Source organism: Anabrus simplex, chromosome 7 (genome assembly GCF_040414725.1).
Source record: "Anabrus simplex isolate iqAnaSimp1 chromosome 7, ASM4041472v1, whole genome shotgun sequence".
NCBI lineage: Eukaryota > Metazoa > Arthropoda > Insecta > Orthoptera > Tettigoniidae > Anabrus > Anabrus simplex.
This window is the reverse complement of record NC_090271.1, coordinates 274,201,683-274,218,591: the sequence shown is the minus strand read 5'-3', so window position 1 is coordinate 274,218,591 and position 16,909 is coordinate 274,201,683.

The window sequence follows — 16,909 nt, the reverse complement described above, 5'->3', positions numbered from 1 at the left end:
ATTGTCGGCAAATGCATGCAACGCAAATGCGGTTGCTGCGATAGTCAGCGAGTGTTACCCTCTTGTAACGAGTGCGCAATGAGCATCTACGACGATCATTTAATACGGTCCCTATCAGTTAGAAATTGGAGGAGTGGCAGTTGCGCTGCTACGGGCACGTACAACTTCGAGTTGAAGATCAGCTCTTGCAATTGAGGGACCCGGAGAAGACGCGGGCGTCTGGGAGTAACGTGGTGGCATATATCCAGAAAGATCTTGAAGAGAAACAGCATTTCAGTGGCGGAGACATCCAACTGCAGGGAATACTCTCTAAGGATCAAAAGAACCTACCGTAAGTGATGCTTGGGAATGTCCATTATGGGCACACATACGGCCAGGAAAGAAGAATTAAAACCTTTTTCAGGGTTGTTTATCTTCAGATAAGACCAAAGCTGTGGGCTGGCGTTCATCCTCCATTCTTCTCACAAAATGATTCTGTTAAATTCTGGATATAACTCATTGGTGAATATTTGGACTTTATCTGGGTCCATTTCAGCTCAGGTATGTCTTCGAGAATAGGTAGATTCGGGTTTTAAACATAACCATGTATTTTTTTAGGTCTTGTCCGTGACTATGAATGAATCTATCTATTGAACCCATCATATCCAGGGCGTAATGGGACTGCAGTGAATAAAATAATGCTCCACGTTGCTTGACGCCACATGTAAGCTATCGGGGGAGCCCACATCAACACAACTGCGTTTATGTAACCTTATTATCAATCCCGGATGAGACGATATCGATGAACGACCCCAGCCAGCAACCCCGGGCTTCGAATCGCTATCCCCTTACTTCCTAAATGATCTCCAGAGTAGTTCGAGCAAACATGGCGGTAGGCTGTTCGGTGTCAACAATATAAATGGAGTCTGATATAACGTGGAAAGTAGGATTTGGTTCAACTATCTACTGGATACTGCTTAACTGTGCTAGAAATGACCAGAATCATCTAGAGGGATCACGAATATACATTTATTCACTGAACTGTGACATGAAGCCCTTGATATGATGGGTACATATGGCGCCCAACGTGAGGCATTATTTTATTCACTGCAGTCCCATTACGCCCTGGATATGATGGGTACATACGGCGTGGCAACGTGGTGGTCCTAATTTGTTTAACTGCGTTCATAATGCCGCGTTGTTTTTTACAATACATTTGGCTAGCCCACGTGGGGCCACGTGTTATTGTCGTCTATTCGGATCTCCTACTCAAGCCCTGATGGGTTACACTATCTATCTATTCTATATATATATATATAATTTTGTCTGTCATTCACAGGGATATTGAGTGAGCAAGAATTATTCAACAGCTGGCATTGGTACCAGTTTTAGAGTGTTATATCTCCTTTATCAGAAATATACAATGAACCTCTCATGACCACGACTTTTTGTAAATGAAAAACGTTTCTATCAGGGAAGTCGTTGTCTCATATCCGCGTTGATGACGTAGGTATATAACTCTATCTATCGGCATGATGTCGAATTGCGTACATATGGCTTCTGTTGCCTTTCTCGGTTATATATTTGAGAGACTTAAGCTAGTACCAGTTAAGGGTTACAAGAACTATGCAATGATTACATCATACTTGAAATGTTGTGTGAAAAATACTTTCAGTGAAATGAATGAATAATTTCCTCTCCATTCTGGGGTTTATCTTTATCGATAAGCACGTGATAAAGTAGCCTACCTGGTGGTCATGGTCGTTAACGCGCTACGTATGTATGGTCTGACACCATGGTTAGACGGTTCGAGTCCCGTTCGTTGAATATATTTTTACCATCAGAGTGTTGTCGACAGGGTAGGGGCGGCGACGTTATACCAGTAGAATTTCTAACCACTAGAATGCGTGCCAAAAGCATCGATTTAATTCCAAACCTTTCCGTAGTGCTCATATGGAGTGAGGGCATATGACGCTGTTGATGGTTTGCTGTTGGCTTATGAATAGGAACTGTCCCGGGAAACAAACAGGAAACCATTCCCAGGACTGCCGACAGTGGGTTTCGAATCCAATTGTCTTCCGAATTCACAGCTTGGTTCCATAAATGCAGCGCATTAACACTAGTGGCTGGTACGCTCTGTATAGTGTCATAAAATACCTTTCCATAAATATCTTTAATTGTATAGCCTAATATTTAAGCCGTTTCTTAATAAAATGCTAACACAAAATAAGCATTTCTCAATAAATGGAAGGGATTGAAATATTTGCTCTCAAGGCCAGCAAACCACTGGGCTTATCATTATATGAAAATATATTCTAATTATTGGTTAAGGTTTACAGCCTATAAAATTGCCATAACTTGAAGTTTTAGCTACCTTGACCTCCGTAAACTCTATCTTGTATCCAACGAACACGGACGAGGGGCAAGGGCAATCAACAAAAGGTAACAAGATTAGGGTATGACGGTGGGTGGAGAAGAGGCGCTGTAACATTAAATTAGCAACACAAACCACTTTTCTACATCGGCAAGATTCCATGCACTTACCTGCTCTTGTAATATTACTCTGTATCCACGGTTTTTTAATGCAAGATGTTAAATGCGTTGGTGACTTTCTACTTTCTGATTACCAAAAATTTTGTTTCCAGAAATTTGATTTCAAGACAAAACTTCTTGCTTACTTCATTGATGCAATTCAAAAGAATTGAATGTTTGCTAAATTGTCAGCAAGTATCACAATGTGATCTGCATAGTGCACGTTGTTAACTTGATTCCTGTTGATCATGGTTCCTTTACTGAATTCTTCAAGGCCTTCAGATGTTAGTATTATGATTAATTTTGAAGTCGCCCATTGATGAACAGATGTATCATACAGGCATGTACTCCAGAGCAGGGTAAGCAATCTCTTGTTACTCTTCGGCTATCGATGTTTATTTATATTGTCGAAGTTTACATTCCTTAACACATCTGCTGGTAGTAAGAGAGGGAAGTGCTCAGTGTGCATACATCTTGTGCTTCATGAATAAATAAATAAATAAATAAATAAATAAATAATAAATAAAAATTATCTTTGTCACAATAAATCTATGCAGGGAGCTTTAATTCTCAGGGTAGATGTGCTACAGAAGTACTGATTCCTTATTACAACTTTAGAAGATGAATATTATCATTTTACGAATATCAACACACTCGCAAGAATAAACTATGACAATGTTTATTGCAAGCGAAGTGAGCAAACAAGGAATTAAACTAAGGAAACTGCTCAAGACTTTGTATTTGTAAACACTACTATGACAACTCGAAGTACTTACAGTTACAATTGAGAAGCTTCTATTGCAATTTTAATATTGTATTACCCCAGGACTTTCGAGAGACACATTTAGAGAATCATCCCCAAGTAAAAATTTTCCAGTTTAAAACCGTGATTTTTTGCCTCCATTCTCATCACGTTTCGTCAGGAAATTCTACCGAAATACGTAAATGTTTAAATATTAGACATTTTGAGATAACTACACAGAAAGGCTGTTAGATAAAACGTATCTTCATCCTTACCTTACTCTTAATTTACCGGGCGAGTTGGCCTTGCGGTTAGGGGCGCGCGGCTATGAGCTTGCATCCGGGAGATAGTGGGTTAGAATCCCACTGTCGGCAACCCTAAAATGATTTTCCGTGGTTTTCCATTTTCACACCAGGAAAATGCTGGGACTATTCCTTAATTAAGGCCACGACCACTTCCTTTCAACTCCTAGGCATTTTCTATCCCATCGTCGCCACAAGATCTGTCTGTGTCGCTGCACGTTAACCCACTACCACTAGCACTTACTCTTAATTTTATCATGATCTCTGTAGCAATGTCGCCTCCAGGTCTCCAACTTAATATGCGAGCTCTCGATTCAAGTAAGGGAGGGAGGGGAAAGTAAGTCACCTTAAGGTAAAATAAGTCGTAATGTCCAAAATAATTTTTGAAAGTAATCATAAATATAGTAAACGCAAGTTAAGACCTCCTAAATCACATACGTCAGTCAAAAAGGTATTAAATAAATTGCATGTAGGGCCTACACCGGAAATAATAAAATAGACTACATTAAGCACGTGGACTCATTTGCCCTTACTACTGGGAGAAAAGCGTCGACCAGGCTGGGGTGAATGAGTACCATTTTACTACTAATTATTAATCATAATAATTCACTTAATTAGCCCGCCCCACGATATAGGGGGTAGCCTTCATGCCTCTCACCCAGGAGCCCCGGGTTCGATTCCCGGGCAAGTCAGGGATTTTTACCTGAATCTGATGGCTGGTTCGAGGTCCACTCAGCCTACGTGATTACAATTGAGAAGCTATCGTACGGTGGGATGGCGGCCCTGGTCTAGGCAGCTAAGGATAACGGCCGAGAGAATTCACCGTGCTTACCAGAGGACACCTCATAATCTGCAGGCCTTCGAGCTGAGCAGCGGTCGCTTGATAGGCGAATGGCCGTTCAGGGCTGTTGCGCTATGGGTTTTTTATCCACTTAATTTCGGGTTTACACAAAACAAAAGTAAATAATTAACTACAAATAACGACATGAATACGCGGTATTAATTAAATGGAACGGTTGTTCTTGTGATATTTTGTAAGAACTGCTCTAGGTATGTGAAAAGAAGATAAACTATTCCCATATTCGATGTCTGTGCAGTCCTCGTGTATCCATTTTTTGGACTTAATACACTGGACCACACGCCGGTGTCTGCAGAGCTTTTGGAAGAATAGGTGAATACGGTGTCATCCTCTTCACTCGCTGCAGAGGGTGTACGGTCAGGATGGAACCCAACATAATACTGAATTAAATCTTGCAACTACAAGACCCACATTGCTTGGTCCATTGCAAGATAGCCTCACCTTTGGAAGGAGGTTAAAGCCAGTCCTTTCCCACTTTCCTCCTATTTTGAATAAGTTCATTTCCTTCAGCAAAATCGTATGCCAAACTCTTCTACAGAAGGAATGGTAAATATCGGAAGGAAACTCTTTTCGATGTCAAGGACGGAGGAAGAGTTGAGGAATTTTAAAAATACTCTGCTATGGGTTATAACCTCATTTGAGAAGGCTTCAATAACTTACGAGCGAGCCTCGATTAATGCTGTTCGTGGTACAAGGTGGGTGGGGCTAATTTCGTCCCCGCACCTAATTTCGTATCCCTAGGGATTTCCAGTTGTACGGTTGCTACTGAATGTTAAACCGCGCACACACGCCTAGTCCCATCCCATTGTCTTGTTGTGAGAGTTGGTTGTGTGCACCACGTTTAGTTTCCGTGTACAAGGAGGATTCATTTTTCATGCAGAGCTGAGTCAGTACAGCATTCGCATTTACAGCATTTATTCCGAGAGTGAGCACTAATATGTGTATGAAATACTGGACTGCCTTTCAGTCATGTTGTGTAGTTCCTGGCGTGTAATCGCTACAGTGAGGCGGTTGGCGTGAGTTACTGTAGCGTCGATTATAACAGATCAGGGAATGTTCATAATTTCGTCCCCCGTTCACTTTATTTGTTATTTATGAAGTTTATTATTATTTTCATATGAGAAGACGCAAGCAGTAGGATTAGGAAGCTATGAAAAATGTTAATAAGGCAGTGAGGGACAAGATAAGGGGTTACAAACGTGAAAGAAAAGTGTTTAACTTCCCACGAGCAGCGCTGAAAGACTGTGTTAAAAAGAATACCAAGAAGGTATTATTCATAGATGGCCTTCAAGTAATTAATTACAAGGAAAGTATTCGGTAAGGGCAGAAAGGACAAATATATCAAAATTAATTGTACATTTCATAAATTTGGTGGGGGGCGAAATTACGAACACATTTTTAGTAGTTAAGATGTCGTAGTATTTTTGTCAAGTAATGAGTTACGTTATAACAGTTTATTTGTAACTTGCCCGTGAGGGGAGAATATGTTCAGATAAATATACACACACCAATTTGTAGCCTTGTTCATCATATTCCTGAATTTCTACATGTACAAATCTACTAAGGGGACGAAATATGGGCCTTACTCTATTTAATGCCAGCTTTTATCGCTCAAAAGTCATTTGCACATTACCTTCACACCATGCCTCTCCTCTGTCTCTCTTGTTTACGTAATTTCAGTATTGAATATATTTTAATTTCTTCGTTTTCCCTCTTCCAGTGCACCACCGGAACTTATAGCAGTCAAACTTTCTAAATGGGATTTCAGTGTATTCCTTCGGAAATAGAAAGTATTGTTCGGAGTTTAGTATTGACTTTGAAATCCTCTCAAACAGCCAATAAACAAACAATGCGATGTCGATCGTCAGCTACCATTGTGCCACAGTGCCAGAATAAACATCAAGCTCAAGTGTGTGAAAAAGAGGATCGATCAAGTAGACCTTCATCCCCTCTTGCTATTCTCCGAGTGATTGATTGGTGGTCGACCGCACTGACACCTTAGTCAAGTCTGCTTGCATCTGCTACCCTTCCGCCTGTTTGGATTGGTAATGGAATTCCCTGGTCTAACACTCTCCTATGTAATGCATTTTCTTTGTGTCTCAGAGTGTTCTTTTATTCTGCCCAATTCTTGTGGACATTAACCTACTTCGTTGGTCTAAAAAATGTATTGGATCCAAATCGGACAGCATAAGTTTCAAACGACTCTGTGAATGTCTTAGTGCAGTAACTTATAAATAGTTTAACTCATCGGCGCCAATTTAAAAGTCATTCTGAACCTGCTTGTTGTGGACCAACAGCCGACATATGGAACTTTTTTGTATGAGGTTTTAAAATACATTTAATTCACGTGACTGTAGAAAGATAGTTTACCATTTTTCTGATTCTTCGAGAGTGCTTTAAAAAGCTTCCTAATATGAGCACGTCTTTTCAAGTTCAAAAATATTAATAACAAAAATTATTAACGTATTTAGCGTATGAGTTTACATATACAATACATACGTATGTGATTGGGGAAAGCAAACTCTATATTTATGTCCAGGTTGTTTATGCAACTAATTGCCTCTAGAAACGCATGAGCACTCGGTTATAATATGTTGGATGGTCTTCTCAGAGGTACCAAAATCGCTGATGTACATCTAAATCGTCCAAGGTCTCGAAATCCACCAATAAGAACTGCAATGGAATTGAAGAATACCACATTCAATATAACTAAATAATGGAAGGAAATACAGGATACTAGGTCTGAGTCAACTCTGCCAAAGAAAGGCTTATCGCTGCCACCTGGATTTGAGCTTCTCGTAAAACCTGGTCTGCTCTTAACAGGATAAGTTCGGGCCATTGTAACTGCGCAGATTTCTACCACAGTAACAATAACAACATTCGTTAGTTAATTAACATAATATGACAGCTAGTGGGAAAGTATGTGATGATGATTCTGTGCCAGGGAGAAGCGAAGTATTTTGGAAAAACAATTGCACGTACGAAGATAGTTGATCTGACTACCATGGGACATTTCTTCTCTTTCTATACCCCCCATGGCACTACAGCCCTTGAAGGGCCTTGGCCTACCAAGCGACCGCTGCTCAGCCCGAAGGCCTGCAGATTACGAAGTGTCGTGTGGTCAGCACGACGAATCATCTCGGCCGTTATTCTTGGCTTCCTAGACCATGGGCGCCATTCCACCGCCAGATAGCTTCTCAATTGTAATCACGTAGGCTGAGTGGACCTCGAACCAGCCCTCAGATTCAGGTAAAAATTCCTGACTTGCCCGGGAATCGAGCCCGGGGTCTCCGGGTGAGAGGCAGGCAAGCTACCCCCTGTGTAGTGGGGCCGGCTAATTAAGTGGATTATTCTGATTAATAATTAGTAGTAAAATGATACTCGTTCACCCCACCATGGTCGAGAATGGTGATATATTTCAAATACGTCAAAAATATATTTTTTAAATACCCTGGTTCATTGTTAAGAACTGAGTCACACTAACTGTAGAGTGATACCTTGATTTATGCCAAGAGTTTATTTTTAAATGTGTTATATTTTGAGTTACAGTTAACGTATTAAGATACACATTTTTCTATGAAAGTAATAGGAGACTGATGACTCTGCATGTTTAAAATATATAAACGTTCCAGCTGGTTAAAGGTTGTTCCTCAGAAACATGTCAGTATCAAAATTATAATGCAGATCATGAGCTGGTTCTTCTTAAGAATACAATATATTAATGGAATATTCTAAATTAAACAAAATAATTCACTTTAGAGGAGAAGTAATATCAATAGTCTTTTAATTCTCAGGTTGATGTTTACATGGCAAGGGTATGATTTTCAAAAGAGTATATTCGGCATGCTATCCTTCATTATACATACTTTATATGATACGGAACATGCTGTAAATACATACCTACAAATGTACTTACAAAATTACTTAAAAAGTACTTTTAAAGACTCAATGGTAGAGAAAAGCGGGCGTTAAGAAGGCCAATAGAATCTAAGATCTACAACGTGAAATGTTGATCGGATCTACTGCTGTATGATGAAGCAGGTCGTACAGTATAAACAATATATGAGGAAATCTTGAGACATATGAACACTATCAGAAACCTATAAGGCACAACAAAAACAAATCAAAGTTGAATCTGGACAATGTCATGAAAAAATATTTCAAGGGAAAATCAATGAGGAACGAAGCAAATAGCGAAGAAGAACATAATTTCTACGAAATTGACTGGCTTACATACCATCGGAAATCTGATATATACAACAACAAAACGACAGTAAATGAAAACTTAGTTTGCTTACATCCACTAGTGACATGCACAGATAATAATAATAATAATAATAATAATAATAATAATAATAATAATAATAATAATAATAATAATAATAATAATTTGACAGTAAACCACTTATTAGTCTTTATTTACTTTATTTACATCGCCTTGATTTAACTTCTTGTCTGCCCTTCGCTAATAATTCTTGCGAGAATTTTCGGTTCCAAAATGCTGTTCTAGATGAGATTAAATCATGAAATTTACTACCTCTATATTCACAGTCCCAAAAATAAGTGCTAGCCTAATCCAAAGTTTGAGAAGGTTTTTTTTTTTTTTGCTAGGGGCATTACGTCGCGCCGACACAGATTAGTCTTCTGGTGGCGACGATGGGATAGGAAAGGCCTAGGAGTTGGAAGGAAGCGGCCGTGGCCTTAATTAAGGTACAGTCCCAGCATTTGCCTGGTGTGAAAATGGGAAACCACGGAAAACCATTTTCAGGGCTGCCGATAGTGGGATTCGAACCTACTATCTCCCGGATGCAAGCTCACAGTCGCGCGCCTCTACACGCACGGCCAACTTGCCCGATGTTTGAGAAGGTAATTTAAGGAATGTAGGGTCTAAAAATGATAAGGTCTCCAATATTTGGAAAGAAGTGGTAAATATGCAAATGGATATTGTCCTTATTTCTATAAGATACTAGCTGTAGTACCCGGCGTTGCCCGGATAGTTTTTGAATGTTTACCTTTAATACTTGTATTACCAGTTAGTTAAGTGTGAAGTGAATGCTTATAGAATTCTTTTTGAGATGTTGATTTTACGACTTATGTTATAGTTTTAGAGTTTTTTAGATGTATCTGATTTCAAGTTTTAGATTATTTAATTATCGAGTAAACACTAATCTCGGTCATTTCATACTATTGACTTTTAAGCTCTTCTCAGCTCCTGCCTCGATGGAGGCTGAACGTGGACTTAAACGGTATCCACAGCGTCACAGTTCGTATCAGCGACACATAAACAATGGATTTCGACATTAATATTGGTTATTTTCCTTATTTTTACACGTCAGCCCCTCTCATTCCCCAACACCAGCGGGGGCTAGGTGTATCTGACCTCCTCAGTAATGTTTTCTATATATAGTAAGTCATGTGTATACCAAGTTTGATTGAGAGATATGCTAGAACATACACACATACATCCTTAAACTCTGTCCCTTTGGACGTTTTCAATGTTTTGCCCGTTCTCATCCGCCTGCCGATTAGGACTGAGCTTTATCTCAAACGGCATCCAGAGTGTCACAGCTCATCTCAGCGACCCCGAAAACTATGGATTAGACACAAATTTCGGTTGTTTTCGGTTAATTTTTACCTTTCGCCCCTACTTTAGAGGCTAGGAGTCTCTTACTCCTATGGTATATTTTTCCAGACAGTAGGTCCTGTACACACACATGTGTCCATTCTCTCGGTCATTTTGGAAATTTTGTTTTTCACTTTTTCTCACCGCTATGCGAAAGGAGGCAGAAATTGGACTTCTATTCATCTATAATTTTATATATCACGCCCCCTACCCCGAAGGAGGCTGAACTTGTTTTAAAAGATTCCGTAGTGTCACTGTTTATCTCAGTGACCACGAAAAGTATGGATTGGGCAATACTTTCGATGATTTTTGTATATCAGCCCCATCGCCCCCCCCCCCTGCCCCTAACGGCGCCTGGGGTGCCTTACCCTCACATGGTTTGTCTCATGATACTAAAATTCTGGACTGTGGATTCGACACTAATTACGATTTTTTTTAATTATCACTCCCCATTGCCCCCACCCTAAAGGGGGTTGAACTTGGAATTAAAAAATTCCCGGGATGTCACTGTTCATCTAAGCGAACCCGAAAAGTATGGATTCGACACTATTTTCCTGGGGTGTCCTATCCCCACGTGGTTTGTCTTCCGATACTAAAATTGCGGAGTGTTACTATTCACCTCGGCGACCCCGAAAACTATATATTCGACACTAAATACGATTATTTTTATATCTCACCCCCCTTGCTCCCCACCCCAAAGGGGTCTGAACTTGGACTTTTAAAAAAATTGGAGTGTCACTATTCATCTCAGCGACCCCGAAAAGTATGGATTCGACACTGTTTTCATTATTTGTATATATATCACTACCCCCTCACCCCCACCCCAAAGGGGGCTGAACTTGGACTTTTAAAAAATTCGGAGTGTCACTATTCATCTCAGCGACCCCGAAAAGTATGGATTCGACACTATTTTCGTTATTTTTATATATAACCCCCCTCGCCCCCCGCCCCTAAGGGTTCCTGGGGTGTCTTACCCCCACGTGGTTTGTCTCCTGATACTAAAAATCTGGAGTGTCGCTATTCACTTTGGCGACCCCGAAAACTATGTATTCGACACTATTTTCCATTATTTGTATATATATCACTCCCCACTCACCCCCGCCCAAAGGGGGCTGAACTTGGACTTTTAAAAAATTGGGGTGTCACTATTCATTTCAGCGACCCCGAAAAGTATGGATTCCACACTATTTTCGTTTATTTTTATTTATGACCCCCTCGCCCCCCTCCCCTAAGGGTTCCTGGGGTGTCTTGCCCCCACGTGGTTTGTCTCCTGATACTAAAAATCCGCAGTGTCGCTATTCACTTTGGCGACCCCGAAAACTATGTTTTCGGCACTATTTTCAATTATTTGTATATATCAGCCCCCCTCGCCCCCACCCCAAAGGGGGCTGAACTTGGAATTTAAAAAAAATTGGGGTGTCACTATTCATCTCAGCGACCCCGAAAAGTATGGAATCGACACTATTTTCATTTAATTTTATATATGAACCCCCTTGTCCCCCCGTCCCCAGGGGTGTTTGGGATGTCTTACCCCCACGCGGTTTGTCTCCTGATACCAAGTCATAAGTGTATCAAATTTGGTTGAAATCGCTCCAATGGTTTGGGAGGAGATGTGGTACAAACCCACCCACCCACATACATACAATTATATATATATAGATAGGCATAGCAAGATCAGTTCTAATTTATAGCTCGGTATCTATATAAATAAAATTGTTTCTGTTTGTCTCTTTGTCTGTCTGTTTGTCTGTTCCACCATCACGTCGAAACGGCTGGATAGATCTCAACCAAACTTCATATTTAGAGTATACTGACCCCGGGGAAGGTTTCGATATACATATCATTTTAAAATCTTTGAAAAGACGGGGGTTTTATAGGAAAAACGGTTTTCCTCCATTTTCTCTTATACTATTATAGGCAAAATATCGAATTTGTCGTATAAGGACGAGACAAAGCTCAATTTAATCCTCTTGACGCAAAGAACAAAACTCGGTAAGCCCTACGGGCCCGAAAACCATGTTTTAAGGCCCTAAAACCAACCGTTACGGAGATATTGGCACCACACTACCCCTGCTCTAGGAATCGGATAAAGAAATGAACTGCCGTAACCATGGCAACGTCAGCTCCAGGATTCTAGAGCAGTGAGATTATGCATGTACGTTTGGGCATAGCTGTCAACCAAAATAGGTACAAATAAGACTTAATATCTGGGAAAAAAATATACTGTTGTGTAAGGCACTCATAGGACTCCTTTGGGCGGGGATGGAAAGGGGGTGAAGAACGAGTGTAAAAATCTTACTATATATAGAAATGGAAGTGTGTGTGTAAATGACACATCTCCAACTAAACCACTGGAGCAATTTCAACCAAACTTGGTACACGAATCACTTACTATCGGGAGACGATCACTGTGGGGGGTAAGCCATCCCTAGCGCCCTTAAGGGAGAGGGTCAGGGGGGTGGTAGTTACAATAATAATCGAGAATAGTGTCGAATTCATAGTTATCGGGGTCGCTGAGTTGAAAAGTGATACTCCAGAATTGTTTTAAAATCCAGCCCCCTTTTAGGTTGGGAGCAAAGGGTGGGGGGGTGGGGTGAGATATAGAAATAATTAAAAACAGTTTCGAATCCATAGATTTCAGGGTCTCTGAGATGAATAGTATTACTCCGGATTTTTTGCAAATCCAAGTGGGGAGCGAAGGGGGTGAGATATAAAATTAATCGAAAAACTACATATAAAAATATTATCTTCTTCTTCTTACTATATATAAAAATTGATGTATGTGTGTGCGTGGGTGTGTGGGTGTGGGTGTGTATATGACACATCTCCTCCTAAACCACTGGAGCAATTTCACCAAACGTGGTACACTTATCAATTAGTATCAGGAGACAAACCGCGTGAGGGTAAGACACCCCTAGCACCCTTTTGGCAGGGGGCGAGGGGAGTGGTATAAAAATAATCTTATAAATAAAGTTGTTCGTTTCTGTTTGTCTGTTTGTCTGTTTGTCTGTTCCACCATCACGTCGAAACGGCTGGATAGATCTCAACCAAACTTCATATTTAGAGTATACTCATCCCGGGGAAGGTTTAGATACGCATATCATTTTAAAATCTTTGAATACACGGGGGGTTTATAAGAAAACCAGAATGGTTTTTCCACCATCACGTCGAAACGGCTGGATAGATCTCAAGCAAACTTCATATTTAGAGTATACTCCTCCCGGGGAAGGTTTCGATATGCATATCATTTTAAAATATTTGAATACACGGAGGGTTTATAGGAAAACCAGAATGGTTTTTCCACCATCACGTCGAAACGGCTGGATAGATCTCAACCAAACTTCATACTTAGAGTATACTCCTCCCGGAGAAGGATTAGATATGCATATCATTTTAAAATCTTTGAATACACGGGGGGGGGGTTATAGGAAAACCAGAATGGTTTTTCCACCATCACGTCGAAACGGCTGGATAGATCTCAACCAAATTTCATATTTAGAGTATACCCATCCCGGGGAAGGTTTCGATATGCATATCATTTTAAAATCATTGAATACACGGGGGTTTATAGGAAAATCAGAACGGTTTTGCCACCATCACGTCGAAACGACTGGATAGATCTCAACCAAACTCCATATTTAGAGTATACTCATCCCGGGGAAGGTTTCGATATGCATATTATTTTAAAATCTTTGAATACACGGGGGGTTTATAGGAAAACCAGAATGGTTTTTCCACCATCACGTCGAAGCGGCTGGGTAGATCTCAACCAAACTTCATATTTAGAGTATACTCCTCCCGGGGAAGGTTTCGATACGCATATCATTTTAAAATCATTGAATACACGGGGGTTTATAGGAAAACCAGAATGGTTTTTCCACCATCACGTCGAAACGGCTGGATAGAACTCAACAAAATTTCATATTTAGAGTATACTCATCCCGGGGAAGGTTTCGATATGCATATCATTTTAAAATCTTTGATTACACGGGGGTTGATAAGAAAACCAGAATGGTTTTTCCACCATCACGTCGAAACAGCTGGATAGATCTCAACCAAACTTCATATTTAGAGTATACTCCTCCCGGGGAAGGTTTCGATATGCATATCATTTTAAAATCTTTGAATACACGGGGGTTTATAGGAAAACCAGAATAGTTTATCCACCATCACGTCGAAACGGCTGGATAGATCTCAACCAAACTTCATATGTAGAGTATACTCCTCCCGGGGAAGGTTTTGATATGCATATCATTTTAAAATCTTTGAATACACGGGGGGTTTATAGGAAAACCAGAATGGTTTTTCCACCATCACGTCGAAACGGCTGGATGGATCTCAACAAAATTTTATTTAGAGTATACTCATCCCGGGGAAGGTTTCGATATGCATATCATTTTAAAATCTTTGTTTACACGGAGGTTTATAAGAAAACCAGTATGGTTTTTCTACCATCACGTCGAAACAGCTGGATAGATCTCAACCAAACTTAATATTTAGAGCATACTCCTCCCGGGGAAGATTTCGATATGCATATCATTTTAAAATCCTTGAATACACGGGGGTTTATAGGAAAACCAGAATGGTTTTTCCACCATCACGTCGAAACGGCTGGATGGATCTCAACCGAATTTCATATTTAGAGTATACTCATCCCGGGGAAGGTTTCGATATGCATATTATTTAAAAAAATTTGAATACACGGGGTGTTTATAGGAAAACCAGAATGGTCTTTCCACCATCACGTCGAAACGGCTGGATATATCTCAACCAATCTTCATATTTAGAGTATACTCCTCCCGGGGAAGGTTTCGATATGCATATCATTTTAAAATCTTTGAATACACGGGGGGTTTATAGGAAAACCAGAATGGTTTTTCCACCATCACGTCGAAACGGCTGGATAGATCTCAACCAAATTTCATATTTAGAGTATACTCATCCCGGGGAAGGTTTCGATATGCATATCATTTTAAAACCTTTGAGTACACGGGGGGTTTATAAGAAAACCAGAATGGTTTTTCCACCATCACGTCGAAACGGCTGGATAGATCTCAACCAAATTTCATATTTAGAGTATACTCATCCCGGGGAAGGTTTCGATATGCATATCATTTTATAATCTTTGAATACACGGGGGTTTATAGGAAAACCAGAATAGTTTATCCACCATCACGTCGAAACGGCTGGATAGATCTCAACCAAATTTCATATTTAGAGTATACTCCTCCCGGGGAAGGTTTCGATATGCATATTATTTTAAAATCTTTGAATACACGGGGCGTTTATAGGAAAACCAGAATGGTTTTTCCACCATCACGTCGAAACGGCTGGATATATCTCAACCAAACTTCATATTTAGAGTATACTCATCCCGGGGAAGGTTTCGATATGCATATCATTTTAAAATCCTTGAATACACGGGGGTTTATAGGAAAACCAGAATGGTTTTTCCACCATCACGTCGAAACGGCTGGATGGATCTCAACCAAATTTCATATTTAGAGTATACTCATCCCGGGGAAGGTTTCGATATGCATATTATTTAAAAAAATTTGAATACACGGGGTGTTTATAGGAAAACCAGAATGGTTTTTCCACCATCACGTCCAAACGGCTGGATATATCTCAACCAATCTTCATATTTAGAGTATACTCCTCCCGGGGAAGGTTTCGATATGCATATCATTTTAAAATCTTTGAATACACGGGGGGTTTATAGGAAAACCAGAATGGTTTTTCCACCATCACGTCGAAACGGCTGGATAGATCTCAACCAAATTTCATATTTAGAGTATACTCATCCCGGGGAAGGTTTCGATATGCATATCATTTTAAAACCTTTGAGTACACGGGGGGTTTATAAGAAAACCAGAATGGTTTTTCCACCATCACGTCGAAACGGCTGGATAGATCTCAACCAAATTTCATATTTAGAGTATACTATTCCCGGGGAAGGTTTCGATATGCATATCATTTTATAATCTTTGAATACACGGGGGTTTATAGGAAAACCAGGATAGTTTATCCACCATCACGTCGAAACGGCTGGATAGATCTCAACCAAATTTCATATTTAGAGTATACTCCCCCCGGGGAAGGTTTCGATATGCATATTATTTTAAAATCTTTGAATACACGGGCCGTTTATAGGAAAACCAGAATGGTTTTTCCACCATCACGTCGAAACGGCTGGATATATCTCAACCAAACTTCATATTTAGAGTATACTCATCCCGGGGAAGGTTTCGATATGCATATCATTTTAAAATCCTTGAATACACGGGGGGTTTATAGGAAAACCAGAATGGTTTTTCCACCATCACGTCGAAACGGCTGGATGGATCTCAACCAAATTTCATATTTAGAGTATACTCATCCCGGGGAAGGTTTCGATATGCATATCATTTTAAAATCTTTAATACACGGGGGGGGGGGTTTATAGGAAAACCAGAATGGTTTTTCCACTATCACGTCGAAACGGCTGGATAGATCTCAACCAAACTTCACATTTAGAGCATACTCCGCCCGGGGAAGGTTTCGATATGCATATCATTTTAAAATCTTTGAATAGACGGGGTGTTTATTGGAAAACCAGAATGGTTTTCCTCCATTTTCTCTTATACTATTGATTTTCTGTAAACTTCGTTTACCGTACGTGAAACGTCTCTTCATTATAAACAACTTTCGTTATGTTTATAATTTACCTTACTCTTTACATGACGGAGAAATTTACAATTTTCTGCTGGTACCATGCTCTGCATTGAGTGACCGACAGACCGACAACGAACCTACAGGTTACCATGGCAACGTCTCTGACTGCATGCCAGCAGGGAAGTAACGTATTGCCATTTTCCTCATTATGCTTTTAA